This window comes from Artemia franciscana, unplaced genomic scaffold (genome assembly GCF_032884065.1).
Source record: "Artemia franciscana unplaced genomic scaffold, ASM3288406v1 PGA_scaffold_49, whole genome shotgun sequence".
NCBI classification, from domain to species: Eukaryota; Metazoa; Arthropoda; class Branchiopoda; order Anostraca; family Artemiidae; genus Artemia; species Artemia franciscana.
Genome location: NW_027062689.1, coordinates 299,026 through 316,170, shown reverse-complemented (window position 1 = coordinate 316,170; position 17,145 = coordinate 299,026). Strand labels below are relative to the sequence as shown.

The window sequence follows — 17,145 nt, the reverse complement described above, 5'->3', positions numbered from 1 at the left end:
AAAAACACAGTAGCCTAATTAACCATCAAGGGTTTTTGTAGAAAAAATACTTTGACACAAAATATCTATTCTAGTATGTACCAATGCCCTACCTCTACTTGGCTCGATTTTGTTCTTTTTTTAAGTACGACTTTTTTTAATTACATTAATGATTATATTTTGGTGAATTTTGTGTCTCGTGTGGTTTTTAAAAAGGTTTTTATAGCTAGCAAAGGAAATAAGCATAAATATGCCAATTAGGAATGATGGCAAAAAGGGTTATTTAATTTTTGGTCCAATGTAAAGCAAAATTGCATAAAAGGCAGATGAAAATAATATGACTAAATATTTATTTTGCCTCTATTTTGTTCCTTATATTCACTTGATTTTGTTTCTTAAGATCTTTTTTTACTTCAATAATCGTATTTAGGAAAGTATATTTTCAGCCCTTAGACAGACTAAGAGGGAATCAATTAGGGTGTGGTAACCAAAAGTCTAAAAACATGTTTCTAAAAAAAAAGTTTAGGGAAAAAAATTGCCCATTCGGTAAATTTGCAGTTTCTTTGATAATTCAGTAAGGCTGAAAATGAATACATCATTTGATACCCTTTTTATCAAACAGTTCATGATAATATCAAGAGAATCGACCTATTGTGAGGATTCCAAATATATAAGAATCATTAGGCTTAATGTTACCCGTTAAATACTGCAAGCCTGAGAAAATGAGCCTGGTTTTTGAAAATTGGGGAGAGTACCCACTAAAAGTCCAAGAGCCTTAATTAAAATTAAATAATAAAACAAGTTTTCTAACTGAAAGTAAGGAGCGATATTAAAACTTAAAAAAACAGAAATTACTCCGTATATGAAAGGGGGTGTTCCCTCCTCGATGCCTCACTCTTTGCGCTAAAGTTTGACTCTTTCTCTCAACTCTACTTTTTAAAACAGTAAAAAACCTTAGCGCAAAGAGCGAGGCGTTGAGGAGGGAACAGCCATTTTCATATAGGGAGTAATTTCTGTTTGTTTTAAGTTTTACTATTGTTCCTTACTTTCATTTAAAAAGACTTGTTTTTTTTTATTTAATTTCTGAACGTTTTTGAATTAATGCATGTTTTGATTTTGGCTCTCCGCATATGAATAATCAATACGAAATTTGCATATTAATTTACTATAATGGCAAATGACTTTATCATAGTTTTGATCGGACGACTTTAAGAAAATAGGAGCGAGGGAGTAGGCCTAGTTACCCTCCAATTTTTGATTATTTAAAAGGCTAATATTTTTTGGTAACTTTAGTTATTTAATTTGCTATTATTTTTTGGTTATTTCAAAGGCTAATAAAAAAGGTCATTTAAAACTTGTAATTTTTTACGAACGTTTTTATTAGTAAAAATATACATAAGTTACGAATTAACTTAAGTAACGAACTTCTACACTCGTATCATTTTATCAAATATATGAGGGGGCTCCCCCCTCGTCAATACCTCGCTCTTTACACTAAGGCTTAAATTTTGTCCCAATTCCTTAAGAATGACCCCTGAATCACAAAGGCCGTAGAATTAATAGTTGAAATTAATAAAGCCCTTTAGCGTAAAGAGCGAGGTATTAGGAGAAGGTTAACCCTTCATATGCGTAATAATTTCTGTTTGTTTTAAGTTTTAATGCTGTTCCTTACTTTCGGTTGAAAAAACTTTTTCATATTTATTTTTTAGTTGTTCTTAAAAAAATGCTAAGAAATCCTGCTCCCCCTTCACGGAATTTTTTTTCCTCGTGACAAATTCCTCCATGGAAATTTCCTCCCGCATCCCTCCCCCAGTAAAAAAAATCCCCCTGAAAGCGTCTGTACACTTTCCAATAGCCATTATTATGCGTAAACACTGGTCAAGCTTTGCAACTTGCAGCCCCTCCCACGAGGACTGTTGGGGAGTAAGTCGTCCCCAAAGACATACTTATTAGGTTTTTCGAGTATTCTGAATAGAATGGCTATTCAAAAATTTTGATCCGGTGACTTTGGGAAAAAAGTAGCGTGGGAGGGGCCCTATATGCCCTCAATTTTTTTTTGTCACTTAAAAAGGGCGCTAGAACTTTCAATTTCCATTAGAGAGCCCTCTCACGAAATTCTAGGACCACGGGGTCGATATGATCACCCCTTGGAAAAAAAAACAAAAAATAAACACGCTTCCGTGATCTGTCATTAGGTAAAAAATGCAAAATTCCACATTTTTGAAGAAAAGAGCTTGAAACTTCTACTGTAGAGTTTTCTGATACGCTAAATCTGATGGTGAGATTTTCGTTACAATTCTATGACTTTTAAGGGGTGTTTTCTCCTATTTTCTAAAATAAGTCCAATTTTCTCAGGCTCTTAACTTTTGATGGGTAAGTCTAAAATTAATGAAACTTATGTATTTAAAACCAACATTAAAATGCAATTCTTTTGATATAACTATTGTTATAAAAATTCTGTTTTTTAGAGTTTTGGTTACTATTGAGACGGGTTGCTCCTTACTACAGTTCGTTACCACGAACTGTTTGACTACACCATCACATTCAGTGTATCACAAAAAACCAACAGGTCTAGCTTTTTCAGGAATCGGCAGATCGCTTACATTTGACCTCCTGTGGACGTTAACCGTTGCCAAGTTGAATCAAGAAAACGTGATACAGCCTTAAGAAAAAAATGATTTTTAAGTTGCCGACATAAACATATATATATATATATATATATATATATATATATATATATATATATATATATATATATATATATATATATATATATATATATATATATATATATATATATATATATATATATATATATATATATATATATATATATATATATATATATCTGTTTATAGTTATCAGTAGACCTAATATGGATCCAGGGTGAAAAGCTGCTCTTATTTTCATGTCCTTGGTGTTTCAATGGTTTAAAAAGAATTTTTGACAGCACGATATAAAAAAGAGTACTAAATACCAGATCAGGGAAACACAGAGTTTGTCAATAGGGAAATGCTGTCTGGTAAAGATCAAATGTACAGCAGAGCACAGAAGGAAATGTCCTTGGAATCCCCAAAGAACTTTAGAAGTGGCAGAAGAAGTGCTTTCCAAAAACTTTTCCCGCCAGAAAGCATATTTCACTTACAAAATGTAAATATGGCAACATTCGGGGGCAAACATCGAATAACAACTGACTTATATTTAAATTTACCCCATGCTTGCCAGAAAGAAAAGGAAGTCTGCTTTTGAGGCTCAATTTGAATCCGAGAAATATAAAGAATTGGCAAATTACATATACCCCAAGTGCAAGCAGACAATAAATAACTTCTTCAACCAAAAAACCATGTACTAGAAGCAAATCATAAGTTTTATGACTTACACAAATTAAAAGCGATAGCATAGAAAACCGTGTGTTTTTCCATCCTAAGTATAATTCAAACTGCAAAAATTTATTTGATTTCAGTTTTATTTGCATCTGAAATATGGATTTCTCCAACTTTCATATGTTAGGATACATTTTCATAAAGATTATTTGTTATTATTTGCTGATAATATTTGATTATATCGGCTGAAAAAACTAGTTTTACTATCCGATTAGATTCTAGGAAAAGCTGTGACGACGAATAAGCAATTTAAAATGATTAAATGAAAAAATAAAGTAATCTTTTTTTAGAATAATCTTTTTCTAGAATAGAGTTTCAAATTCCTTGAACATTTTGATTTTACATTGCTTAATCGTATGTTTGCAATAGCCCAAGTAATTGGTCTTGCTCACAAGGTTGTCATAAAACAAATTCTCTGATACACGTTTTTTGAAAATAACAAACTTTTTTTTCATCTGAAAGTAATGAGCGACATCAAAACTCCAAATGAACAGATTTTATTTCATATATGAAAGGATTTCCCCCCTCCTCAATAGCTTTAAGTGCAATTGCAATAACATAACAATAATAACATTGCAATAATAATTTTAGTGCGATTGCAATAACAGTGCAATTTTTTGTTTAGTTTGTCCCAAAGTGTGTAGTGTTTTTCCGACCGCCATTACCTTTGCCAATGTACTAATTGGCCTTTGCCAATGCCGTAGCACTTGCAAAACTGTAAAATAAAGAGTTTTTTTTTTACAGATTCACTTATCAAACATACAATGAAAAAAAAATCCCCTCCCCACGGGAAGGAGATCTCTTCGGGAAGGAGAGCTATTTCTCAAAATACTTTCGTCATAAAGAGTATTTCAGGAGCAAGACTGGCGAAACTTCCTCTGACCTTACAAAGATTCTAACGCTTCAAAGTCAAGCTTCGGACCTATGAACTAGTTGTTTTGAGCTTGAGATACACAAAACGCAAAAAAATCCTTTTTAGTTTCGCCAATGGGAGGAGTTAGATTTCAAATAATAATATTGAATTCAGCCATTTCATTGCAGTAAAGCATAATCCAGAATGGAAAATTGTTTTTATTATTAAAAAGCACGTTTTAACAGTAACATTGGCTAAATTAAGCTATTGCAGCCATATATTTTCAATCAATATAAAATAAATATTTAAAAGCACTTTATCCCACCAAAGTAATGAATATAGTATTTTTTTCCTCTTTCATTGTTCTTTTCCCTCTCTTTTTCTCTTTTCAAAGTAGCATAGATGAAGTTGATTTGAAGTAAGAAATCACTTTGACTACATTTACAGGCCCATTTGGGCTTTCCTGCAGTCGAAGGTAGTATGTGATTTATAGTAATTTTGTTTGTAAAATTATTTGTGAACTTGAAAAACAAATATCTTTCAGCCAGTGACACCAATGCGCAAAAATGAGAAATCGGGAACCAGACTTTTTTCAAGTTTTTCAATGAAGGCTTTTCCCAAACCCGAGGAGGATAAATTTAACCCTTGTCCCCTCTGGGGGCACTGGGTCTTGCACTGGCACTGGGCAAGTGCTGCTAGCTGCTCAATAAATAACACAGTTTTTTAGTTTTTTGTAAGAACGAGAAAAATTGTGGTTAATTAATATTCTACCTCATCTCTGATTTGGCAGCTTATAGAAAACTGTTGGACAACGGCCTCTGCAAACGGCTGCCTCGGCCCTTCCGAGGTACTTGCTAGACTGGGGACCTTGCAGTCAACTTTATTCCAAGTTGAGGAGGAGGAAATTATAGCCTAAGAAATTAAATAAAAACAAGCTTTTTAAACTGAAAGTAAGGAGCATTAAAAATTTAATGTGAAAACAAATGATTATATGCATGAGGGAGTTCGTCCCTCTTCAATACCTCGCCTTTTACGCTAAAGTAGATTTAGTAATTAAAAAAACAACTAAATATTCTAATTAAACGGGCTTTGTGATTCAGGGGCTATTCTTAAGGAATTGGAACAAAATTCTAACTTTTCTGTAAAGAGCTATGTATTGACGAGGGGGCGTACCCCCTCATATGCGTAATAAAAACATGCGAATATATATGTTGTTTACGTAAGTTAATTTGTAAGTTTCGTATATTTGTTGCTAATAAAAACCTTCGTAAATAAAACTAAAAATTCTAGTGACCTTTTTGAGCAGCCAAAAAATTGGAGGGGAGCTAGAACCGTCACCACGCCCCTTTTTATCTCAAAATCGTCAAATCAAAACTTTGAGAAAACCAGAAACGCCTCTCACTCAATTGGACTATCTGTCTTGGCTTATTTCTACAATTAAAAAAAAAACGAGTTTTTTCAACTGAAAGTAAGGAGCGACATTAAAATTTAAAACGAACAGAAATTACTTCGTATATGAAAGGAGCTGCTTCCTCATCAATGCCCTGCTCTTTACGCTAAAGTTTTTTACTGTTTTAAAAATAGAGTTAAGAGAAAAGTCAAACTTTAGCGTAAAGAGCACGGCGTTAAGGAGGAAAAGCCCCTTTCATATACGAAGAAATTTGTGTTCGTTTTAAGTTTTAATGTCGCTCCTTACTTTCAGTTGAAAAAACTTGTTTTTTTTATTTAATTTCTGAGCATTTTTGAGTCAATGCATGTTTTGATTTTGGCTCTCCGCAGAGGAACAATTAAAACGAAATTTGTTTTTTTTTTTTTTTTTGGCTAAATGGCTTTCCCATAGTTTTGATCGAAAGATTTTGAGAAAAAAAGAGTGGGGGAGGAAGCCTAGTTACGTAACAACCTATTGTATTCTCATGTTTTTATTACCAATATGAGGGGGTTCTAGCCCTCGTCAGTACCACGCTCTTTACACTAAAGTTTAAATTTTGTCCCAATTCATTAAGAATGACCCTTATAACACAAAAGCCGCAGAATAAATATTTGAAATTAATAAGAATACTTTAGCGTAAAGAGCGATGTATTAGGAAGAGGTGAACCCCTCATATGCGTAATAATCTATGTTCGCTTCAAGTTTTAATGCTGCTCCTTACTTCCAGTTGAAAAAACTTTTTCATATTTATTTCTTCATTGTTTTGTTTTTTAATAATGCTAGAAAATCTTGTGCTTCCTTCATGGAAATTTTCTTCCCCCGTGACAAATTCCTCGATGAGAAGCTCCCCAGAATATCCCCCTCTTCTCAATCATTCCCCCAAACAATAAATCCCCCTGAAAACGTCTGTACACATCCCAATAGCCATTACTATATGTAAGCACTGGTCAAAGTTTGTAACGTGTAGCCCCTGCCACGGGGACCGTGGGGGATTGAGTGGTCCCCAAAGACATAGTTATAAGGTTTTTCAACTACGCTGAATAAAATGGCTATCTCAGTATTTTGATCCGTTGACTTTGGGAAAATAATTAGAGGGGTGGGGGCCTAGGGGCCCTCCAATTTTTTTGGTCACTTAACTTTTTAAGGCACTTTAAAAGTACCTTTTTTTAGGCCCTAGAACTTTTAATTTTCGTTAGAATGAGCCCTCTCGCAACATTATAGGACAAATGAGTCGATACTATCACCCCTGGAAAAAAAAAACAAACAAATAAACACGCATGCGTGATCTGCCTTCTGGCAAAAAATACAAAATTCCACATTTTTGTTGACAGGAGCTTGAAACTTCTACACTAGGGTTCTCTTATACGCTGAATCTGATGGTCTGATTTTCGTTAAGATTCTATGAAGTTTAGATGTTGCTTCCTCCTATTTTCTAAAATAAGGCAACTTATCTCAGGCTCATAACTTTTGATACGTAAGACTAAACTTGATGAAACTTATATATTTAAAATCAGCATTAAAATGTGATCCTTTTGATGTAGCTATTGGTATCAAAATTCCATGTTTTAGAGTTTTGGTTACTATTGAGCCGGGTCGCTCCTTGCTACAGTTCGTACCATGAACTGTTTGATTAGCCAAGACTTAATGCCCCCAACGATTCCATTGTATTTAAAAATCAACGGAGCCAAAAAATTAGAATTAATATACAAATTCTGTTTTAATTATCCATGTACGGTGAGCCAAAGTCAAAGCCTACATTAATTAAAAAATGTTCAGAAATTAAATATAAAAAAAAACAAATTTTTTAACTGAAAGTTAGGAGAAACATTAAAGATTAAAGCGAACAGAAATTATTACGTATACGAGGGATTTCGTACCCTCTTCAATACCTCACCCTTTGCGCTAAAGTATTCTTAGTAATTTCAAAAGATCTATTTATTCTAATTAAACGGACTTCGTGATTCAGGGATCATTCTTAAGGAATTGGAACAAAATTCTAACTTTGATATGAAGAGCTATGTATTGACGAGGGGACGAACCCCCTCATATACGTAATAAAATATACGAATAGTGATAAAAATATACGAATATAAAAATATACGACCTTTTTGAGTAGCCAAAAAATTGGAGGGGAGCTAGAACCATCGCCATGCCCCTTTTTATCTCAAATCGTCAAATCAAAACTTTGAAAAAACAAGAATTGCCTCTCACTCAATTGGACTATCTGTCTTGGCTTATTTCTACAATTAGCCAAGACTTGATGCCCATAGTGATTCCATTTTATTTCAAAAATCAAAGGAGCCGAAAAAGTAAATTTAATATACAAATTTTGTTTTAATTATTCATGTACGGTGAGCCAAAATCAAAACCTGCATTATTTAAAAATTGTCCAGAAATTAAATAAAAATAACAAGTTTTTTAAATGAAAGTTAAGAGAAACATTAAAACTTAAAGCGAACAGAAATTATTATGTATATGAGGGGGGTTGGTCCCCTTCTCAATACCTGGCTCTTTATGGTAAAGTATCCTTAGTAATTTCAAAAAATCTATTTATTCTAACTAAAGAGCCCTAGTGATTCAGGGGTCATTCTTAAAAATTAGAAAAACATTCAGACTTAAGCATAAAGAGCGAGGAATTGAAGAGAGGGCAAACCCCCTCAATTACGTAATAAAAATACAAGAATATTGAAATTGGCTATGTAAATTTATAAGTTATGTATAGAAGGGCAAATAGGCCCCCTACGTTTTTTCTCAAAATCGTCTCATCAAAACTTTGAGAAAGCCATTTAGCCAAAAAAAGTAAAAATCAATATGCAAATTTCGCTTTAATTATATCGTTCTTTACTTTCAGTTAAAAAAACTTATTTTTTTATACTTAATCTATATAAATACATAGCTTACTCATTGCAAGTTCATACCCTTTGATTTCTACATTCTAGCTAGAATTAAACTGAAGGCATGTTCTAAAATCTGATTTAGATGCGCGCAGAGATATTTCTCTGCGCTTAGTCGTCATAAACGTTGCTGTTACCAGTAAAATGACAAAATAGTATTAAAGTGGCCGTAAGGGAGATTCACTCTGAGACTAGGGCTATTTTTGCTCAAAAAATAATAAAAAAACGATTTTTTGGCTAAACGGGCTGGTCAAAACCTCTGGTTACGGCTTTACGGTTGTAAAGTGCCTACTGGTATACTTTTTACAGATATTATACGGAAATGATATAAAAATTACAGTTTCTGTGTGTGAAAAACGTAGAATTCATTGTTTTAAAAAGTAGAATTGTGGCAAAGAGTCAAACTTTAGCGTAAAGAGCGAGGGAGGGGACAACCCATTTCATATACGGAGTAATTTCTGTTCGTTTTAAGTTTTAATGTCGCTCCTTACTTTCGGTTAAAAAAACTAGTTTTTTTATTTAATTTCTGAACGTTTTTGAATTAATGTATGTTTGATTTTGGCTCTCCGCACATATATTATTGAAATGAAATTTGTATATTATTTTTTTTTGGCTAAATGGCTTTCTCTTAGTTTTGATCAGACGATTTTGAGAAATAAGGGGTGGGGAAGGAGCCCTAGCTGCCCTCCAATTTTTCGGTTACTTAAAAAGGCTGCTAGAACTTTTAATTTTTAACGAACGTTTTTATTAGTAAAAAATATGCGTTACTTAAGAATTAACTTACGTAACAAACTTTTATATTCTTATATTTTTATTATGTGTACGAGGGGGTTTTTACCCTCGTTAATACCTCGCTCTTTGCACTAAATCGTAAGTTTTGTCCCAATTCTTTAAGAATGGCCCCTGAATCAAAAAGGCCGTAGAATAAATAGTTGAAATTACTAAAAATACTTTAGCATAAAGAGCGAGGTATTTATCTCCTCCTAAATACCTCGCTCTTTATTCTAAAGTATTTTTAGAACCCCTCATATGTGTAATAATCTCTGTTCGTTTTAAATTTCAATGCTATTCCTTACTTTCAATTGAAAAAACGTTTTCATATTTATTTTTTCATTGTTTTTTTATAGTAATTCAAGAAAATCCTGCGTCCTTTTCATTGAATTTTTCTTCCCCCATGACATATTCCTCCAAAGAAACATCCTCCCACATAGCCCCCTCCCATCAACCCCACCCCCAACCAAAGAAATCCCCATAAAAATGTTTGTACACTTCCCAAAAACCATTACTAATGTAAACACTGGTCAAAGTTTGTAAATTGCGGCCCCTCCCCTAGGGATTATGGGGGAGTTAGTCATTCTCAAAGACATGGTTATTATGTTTTTCGATTATGCAGAACAAAATGGCTATCTTAAAATTTTAACCCGTTGACTTTTGAAAAAAATGAGTGTGGGAGTGTGGGAGGGGGCCTAGGTGCCCTCCAATTTTTTTAATCACTTAAAAAGGGCACTAGAACTTTTTATTTCCGTAAGAATGAGCCCTCTTGCGACACTCTAGGACCACTTGGTCGATACGATGGCCACTGGGGAAAAGAAAAAAAAAACAAAAAAAAACAAACAAACAAACAAATAAACACGCACCCGTGATTCGTCTTCTGGCAAAAAATACGAAATTCCACATTTTTTTAGATAAGAGCTTGAAATTTTTGCTGTAGAGTTTTCTGATACGGTGAATGCGATGGTGTGATTTTTATTAAGATCCTATGACTTTTAGGGGATGTTTCCCCCTATTTTCCAAAATAAGGCAAATTTTCTCAGGTTTGTAACTTTTGATGAAAAAGACTAAACTAACTGAAACTTATATATTTAGAATCAGCGTGAAAATCCGATTCTTTTGATGTATCTTTTAGCATGAAATTCCGTTTTTTAGAGTTTCGTTTACTATTGAGCCGGGTCGCTCCTTACTACAGTTTGTTACCACGAACTGTTTGACAGGCTGCGACGCAGGTACATTTTAATTAAATATATTTTATATATAGAGGTGGTTGGATTGGGTCAATTTAGTTATTTGATATAATGCGCCCCACGCCTACCCCCTAATGTTCAAATATATAGCCCAAACTTTGGATAAAGCTAATAAAATAAAACAAAATATGATGAAAATACAATACTGTGTTAGGAAAATCGTAAAATTACAACTTAGAATTATAATTAACAACTTAAAATTATTCCAAATCTTCATTTCAAAATCCATGTTCAGACAGTATCTTCTATCAATATGCGTAGCAAACTAAATTGAGTTCTGTCTTTGTGGCTATGAAACCGGATTTTCGCATCGTACTCTTAAAAAGGGTTTAACGATTGACTTTTAAAAGGGCACTAAAACTTTCAATTTCCAGTCAAATAATAAAACTTGATGAATAGACATGATTAAAAAAAAAAGCTCTAAAGTCCTTGAGGCAAGGGCTGTGAACTATTGCGAGTGACCCATTGTTAAATTTAAAGATTTTATAGAAGAAATGGTCGTAAAAACTTTAAAAAGGGACCATTCGATTGGAAAATTGAATTTTTAAGTTTAATTTTGAAGAGTCAAACTTAATCAGAGAACAATCAGTTTCTCCCTCAATCAGTCTCTCCCTCTTAAGAATATTTTCAAATTAACCTGGGGGGGTGGCACTCTTTCGATTGGAAATCAAAAGCGCCAGTACAGTTTTTAAACGTTAAAAGTGATCAAATTTCACCCACGCCCTCTTTTTTACCAAAATATATCCAATCAATAATTTTGAGAAGATTGCTACATTAAAAACAGATCAAAGGTAAGATAACTATGCCTCCAGGGTTCACAACCTGGTGCAAGGCTGTAGGTTATGCAGCTTGCTTATTGTTAAAATACAAGGTGTTTTTTTTATCAAGAAAAGAGAGCATATTTGATCCTATAAATAAATAAAAAATCATAGAGCATTAAGGTAAAACTTTAGAAAATGTCAAGAAGAATCCCAAACACAATCAAAAGACACTTTTTTTTTCTTTATTGGTTATGAAAAGAAAATATCAGCAATATCTAAAATGGCTGATGGTATTAGCCGTCACATCGTTCGAAAAATGCTTAGGACCATCTTTAACTAAATCAAGAGGTACTTTGTGCATCCAGTTTTAGAAGACGACGTATCTGCAATGTGTCGAGAAGAGCTGAGGTTATAAACCTGAGGGTATAAAGTTTAAACTTTCTGGGCATGTTGAAGCAATGCGAAAAAAAAAAGCTTGAGTGCAACCAGACCCCCCCCTCCTCCATATCCTTTTTAACTAAAATCTCCTCAAAGACATCTGATCAAAATTTGTTATCTATATTCACAAAGGTCAAATATTTTAAACTCATATGTTCTTTATTTAACGTTCAGAAAGGTCTGACTTATCTGAAAAAAAAGATAAATAAATCAGCTCTAATGGTTTGCGACATCGGATCTTCTGTTTTCGCAAAAACAAAACAAAGCCTTTTATGAATGATCATGACGGCATTTATGTCAAGACTTTAAGAAATAAACAATTCCAACAAAGTTGAACATGTAAAAATTCTAACTTGTGATTTACCCAATGATATTGCATCGTATTTTTAAAGCACTGAAGAACTGAGTTCAGTGGCTCAGTTAGACGATGGTTCAGTTACATGAAGAATCAGTTGCAAGGTGGTTCAGTTGCAAGATAGTTCAGTTCCACGGTGGTTCATTTGCACAGTAGCTCAGTTCCACGGTTGTTCAGTTGCACGGTAGCTCAGTTCTGGTGGTTTGGTTGCTCGGTGGTTAGTTACACGGCGGTTCAGCTAAATCGAGTTGAGTTGCACAGGAGTTTAGTTGCACGAGGGTTTAGTTAAATGGAGTTAAGTTGCTTTGTGGTTAAGATAGATAAGGGTTCAGTTGAAGATGGGTTTGGTTATACAAGGGCTTAGTTGCACGATGGTTCAGTTACACGGTGGTTCAGTTACATGGTGCTTCAGTTATACGCACATCAAAAAGCAGAAACAAAAAGTTCTGGATATTTTGACCACATATATTAGTGACCGTCATCAGCAGAAATAAAAAAAAAAAAAAGAGTATATAGGTTCTAAAGTTCAGATAATCATTTTAGTTTGGAATGGAACTATGGGCTTATATGATTTCTTTGGATATGTTGGGTGTGAAATTCAACAACATAAAGTAGTAAAGCCATCAAAATGAAAATTAATGAAACGTAGGATGATTAAGATATGCAACGTAGCGATAAAGGTTTGTTTATATGGATGTAGGCAAGTGGCAATTTTAATGATTCTGGATCAAGCGAGAATTTTCAATCAGTATGATTTGAAGAAAAATACTTCTGACCCCCACCCCCTCCCAGAAGCTCCGTGCCCTTTACCCCCCTATTTTACACCAGAAATACAGGAAAATTGTATCTTCTTCGAAGTAGAGTCATAAAAAGCTTTTTAAAGTATATTGTTGGAGCATGGATATAGTTTGTGGCCCTCAGCATCCCTTATCCCTGCCACCAAAAGCTTCTAATCAAAAAAGCAGCCACATTGCTGTTTGTTTGAATTAGAGTAACCCAAATATGTTTGGCCAGTTTAATTAAAAATCTAAAGTGGCCAGAGGCCCTTTTAAGGTAATATCTCCCTCCCCTTTCAAAGTCAAATTTTTATCGGAAAGGTAAGCATGTTGGATGTTATTTCAACTGGAAGCATGTGATGATTCTTAGCTTGTATGCCTAGAGCCCAAAGATACGAATTTTAACTTCTATAATCTTCCCGCTTTCTCGTATTTCACCAATTATTTTTCAGAGTGGCAGATGTTAAATTATATTTAAACTGGATGTTGGTATGTTACATTATATTTATTCTGCAAGGAATTTCACACTATCATGGAGATAATTAACCCGATTCATGGACCCCACCATCCCCATGCACTTTTCAACGACTATCAAACAGTTCGTGGTAACGAACTGTAGTAAGGAGCGACCCGGCTCAATAGTAACCAAAACTCTAAAAAATGGAATTTTGATACCAATAGCTATATCAAAAGAATCGCATTTTAATGCTGGTTTTAAATATATAAGTTTCATCAAGTTTAGTCTTACCCATCAAAAGTTACGAGCCTGAGAAAATTTGCATTATTTTAGAAAATAGGGGGAAACACCCCCTAAAAGTCATAGAATCTTAACGAAAATCACACCATCAGATTCAGCGTATCAGAGAACCCTATTGTAGAAGTTTCGAGCTCCTATCTACAAAAATGTGAAATTTTGCATTTTTTGCCAGAAGGCAGATCACGGATGCGTGTTTATTTGTTTTTTTGTTTTTTTTTTTTTTTTTTTTTTTTTTCCCCAGGGGTGATCGTATCGACCCAGTTGTCCTAGAATGTTGCAAGAGGGCTCATTCTAACGGAAATGAAAAGTTCTAGTGCCCTTTTTAAGTGACCAAAAAAATTGGAGGGCACCTAGGCCCCCTCCCACGCTAATTATTTTCCCAAAGTCAACGGATCAAAATTCTGAGATAGCCATTTTATTCAGCGTAGTCGAAAAACCTTATTACAATGTCTTTGGGGACGACTTACTCCCCCACAGTCTCCGTGGGAGGGGCAACAAGTTACAAACTTTGACCTGTGCTTACATATAGTAATGGTTATTGGGAAGCATACAGGCGTTTTCAGGAGGATTTTTTTGGTTGGGGGGAGGGGTTGAGAAGAGGGGGATATGCTGGGGGAACTTTCCATCGAGAATTTGTCATGGGAAAAGAAAATTTCCATGAAGGGAGAGCAGGATTTACTAGCATTATTTAAAAAAATAAATAAAAAATAAATGTGAAAAAGCTTTTTAAGCTGGAAGTAAGGAACAGCAATAAAACTTAAAACAAACAGAAATTATTACCCATATAAGGGGCTCACCTCCTTATGATACCTAGCTCTTTACGCTAAAGTATTTTTAGTAATTTCAACTATTTATTCTACGGCTTTTGTGATTCAGGGGTCATTCTTAATGAATTGGGATAAAATTTAAGCTTTAGTGTAAAGAGCGAGGTACTGACGATGGGGCGAATCCCCTCATATATGTAATAAAAAAATGAGAATACAAAAGTTCTTTACGTAAGCTAATTTATAAGCTACGTAAATCTTTTACCAATAAAAAGATTCGTAAAAAATTAAATGTTCTAGTTGCCTTTTTAATTAACCAAAAAATCGGAGGGCAACTAGGCTTCGCCCCCGCTCTTTTTTTCTCAAAATCATTCGATCAAAATTATGAGAAAGCCATTTAGCCCCCCCCCAAAAAAAAATATTCAAATTTCGTTTTGATTATTCCTCTGCGGAGAGCCAAAATCAAAACATGCATTGATTCAAAAACGTTCAGAAATTAAATTAAAAAAACAAGTTTTTTCAACTGAAAGTAAGGAGTGACATCAAAACTTAAAACGCACAGAAATTACTTCGTATATGAAAGAGGCTGCTTCCTCATCAACGCCCCGCTCTTTACGCTAAAGTTTTTTACTGTTTTAGAAAGAATAATTGAGAGAAAGAGTCAAACTTTAGCGTAAAGAGCGGGGCGTTGATGAGGAAGCAGCCTCTTTCATATACGAAGTAATTTCTGTGCGTTTTAAGTTTTGATGTCACTCCTTACTTTCAGTTGAAAAAACTTGTTTTTTGTATTTAATTTTTAACAAAGAGTCAGAATAGACAAGCAGTTTTGATTGAAGAATCAAAGTGGCCAGATGCACACCCAGTAGCTCACCCCCTCCCATAATCAATTTTTACTAAAAACGTTTGCATTCAACACCTCGTTTTAACGGGAATCGTGTGATGATTTTCAATCTGCATAATTAAAATCACACAGTGGACTTGTTAGCCATTAAAACACCAACTGACTTTTCAGCAGAAATGTAGGTAGGATTTATTTGCTACTGATTAGATCACAACTACGGAGAAAGTACTTTTGGCCTACGGGACCCGAAAAGGATGATTTTCAGAGGCTTGCGTCTCTTATCTGATCTTTTTGTGAAAGTACTCATATCTGCTTGAAGAAAGTGGGGTAAATACCTTGAACTAATAGGGCAGACGAAAGGGATTTTCAGATGAGAAAAGCGGATGTGACATTTCTCACAAATTACCTGGACTCATTTAAAATTTAACAGAGAGGCATGTATAATAAAAAATGAATTTTACCATTGTTGTTAGATTTGTGCATTGTTCTTTCATCCTAGCTAGTACTTTATCAGAAAGAATCGTAAGGCCAGTTCCTAAACTAGCCTCTATCAAAGAGCTTTTTGGTTTTTACCTCCCCTCTCCCCTCCTTGTAAGGCTTGAAGACTCTGTGCAGATAAGTAATTTACTTTCGTCGATTGGGAAACGAATATCAAAGCACATATTAGAAAGTATATCTGTCCCTAGTTGCCCATGTTAATGGCCTGTGTCCCACGGCACAATGCCAACGGGCTATGGACAGAACAAGCAACAGTAGGCCTGGTTGGATTATGATTTCAAAGCTAAAACAAGTCTCCATACAGTGCAGAAGTTTTTACATTAGAAGGTCCTTTTCAAGGTAAAAAAAGGTGTGGGCCTCTGTGTTTGAACATGCTTGGTAAACTTACTCTTGATATAGTGATGTATCGAGCAATAAACAAATCTTGTAAATAATGCCAGTCGAGGAAAAGCAGGGCACTTCCTCTCCGCAATGGTTTTTATTTACCCCAAACATTTCGGAAGTTTCGAGTGTTTATTAAAGATACCCCCTTTTTAGAATTTCCGTAAAAAAAAAATTGGAACAGTAATGAAGTTACCCCCTTTAGTTTTTGAAAATACATTTACCCCAGTCCCCCCCAACCCCCGGTAAATTGTTACCACTGTTTTTCATGATTACTTATTTAGTTTTGTCAACCTTTGTTACTTATATATCTCATCTACTCCATAGTCTTTAAAAAAAATATATTGAAATTATTTCCATAAAAGTTTCCAGTAGATCTTTGCAGGTAAAATAAAAATGTCTAAATCATTCCTTTCTTGCTACGGTATCTCCCTGGCTCCTAGTCACAGTTCCTGGCATTCCCTTGATTTATTAATGACACCCTCCCCGCATGTCTGAATCTCTCGGGAGTGAAATACAAACAGCCATTTAATGGGTCTTGCTTCAATGTTGCATCATCAAAATATGCATATTCAACATGATGTTGTTATAGAACATGTGGGATATGCAAATATACCGGCTACACCCCCAGAAACCCCTCTAGAATGGAAGCCAATGTCCCCACCAACCAATTATATGCCAACATACTGTCCACTGCCAGTTGGTATAGACCCTTTAAAACACCCAATACCAGAAGAAATGCAAAAGTACAAGAGGCGAGTCGTTAGATTTACGCCCTCAGGGTCAGGACTCACCACCAATGGAATTGGTACCATCCTCACATGTCTGAATCTGTCGATAGTGAAATGATGCAAAAACACCGTTAAACACCGTTATGATATGAGAAGCGTATCTCCCGGCTCAACTTCCGTCTATGGTGGTAGTGGTGATCACATTGACGATAAACTACTTGTTACTCTTACCGTGCGTGAACTAAATAAACACTTAAAGGGCTTCCCCAGAGAAGATGTTGTGT

General features: G+C 34.5%; 1 long non-coding RNA gene across 1 annotated transcript in view; it reads right to left on the bottom strand.

Moving 5' to 3' along the window:
• LOC136041901 (uncharacterized) overlaps positions 1 to 17,145 on the bottom strand; it is an 87,212-nt gene that overhangs the window by 21,013 nt on the left and 49,054 nt on the right. The gene's annotated exons all lie outside the window — the stretch shown is intronic.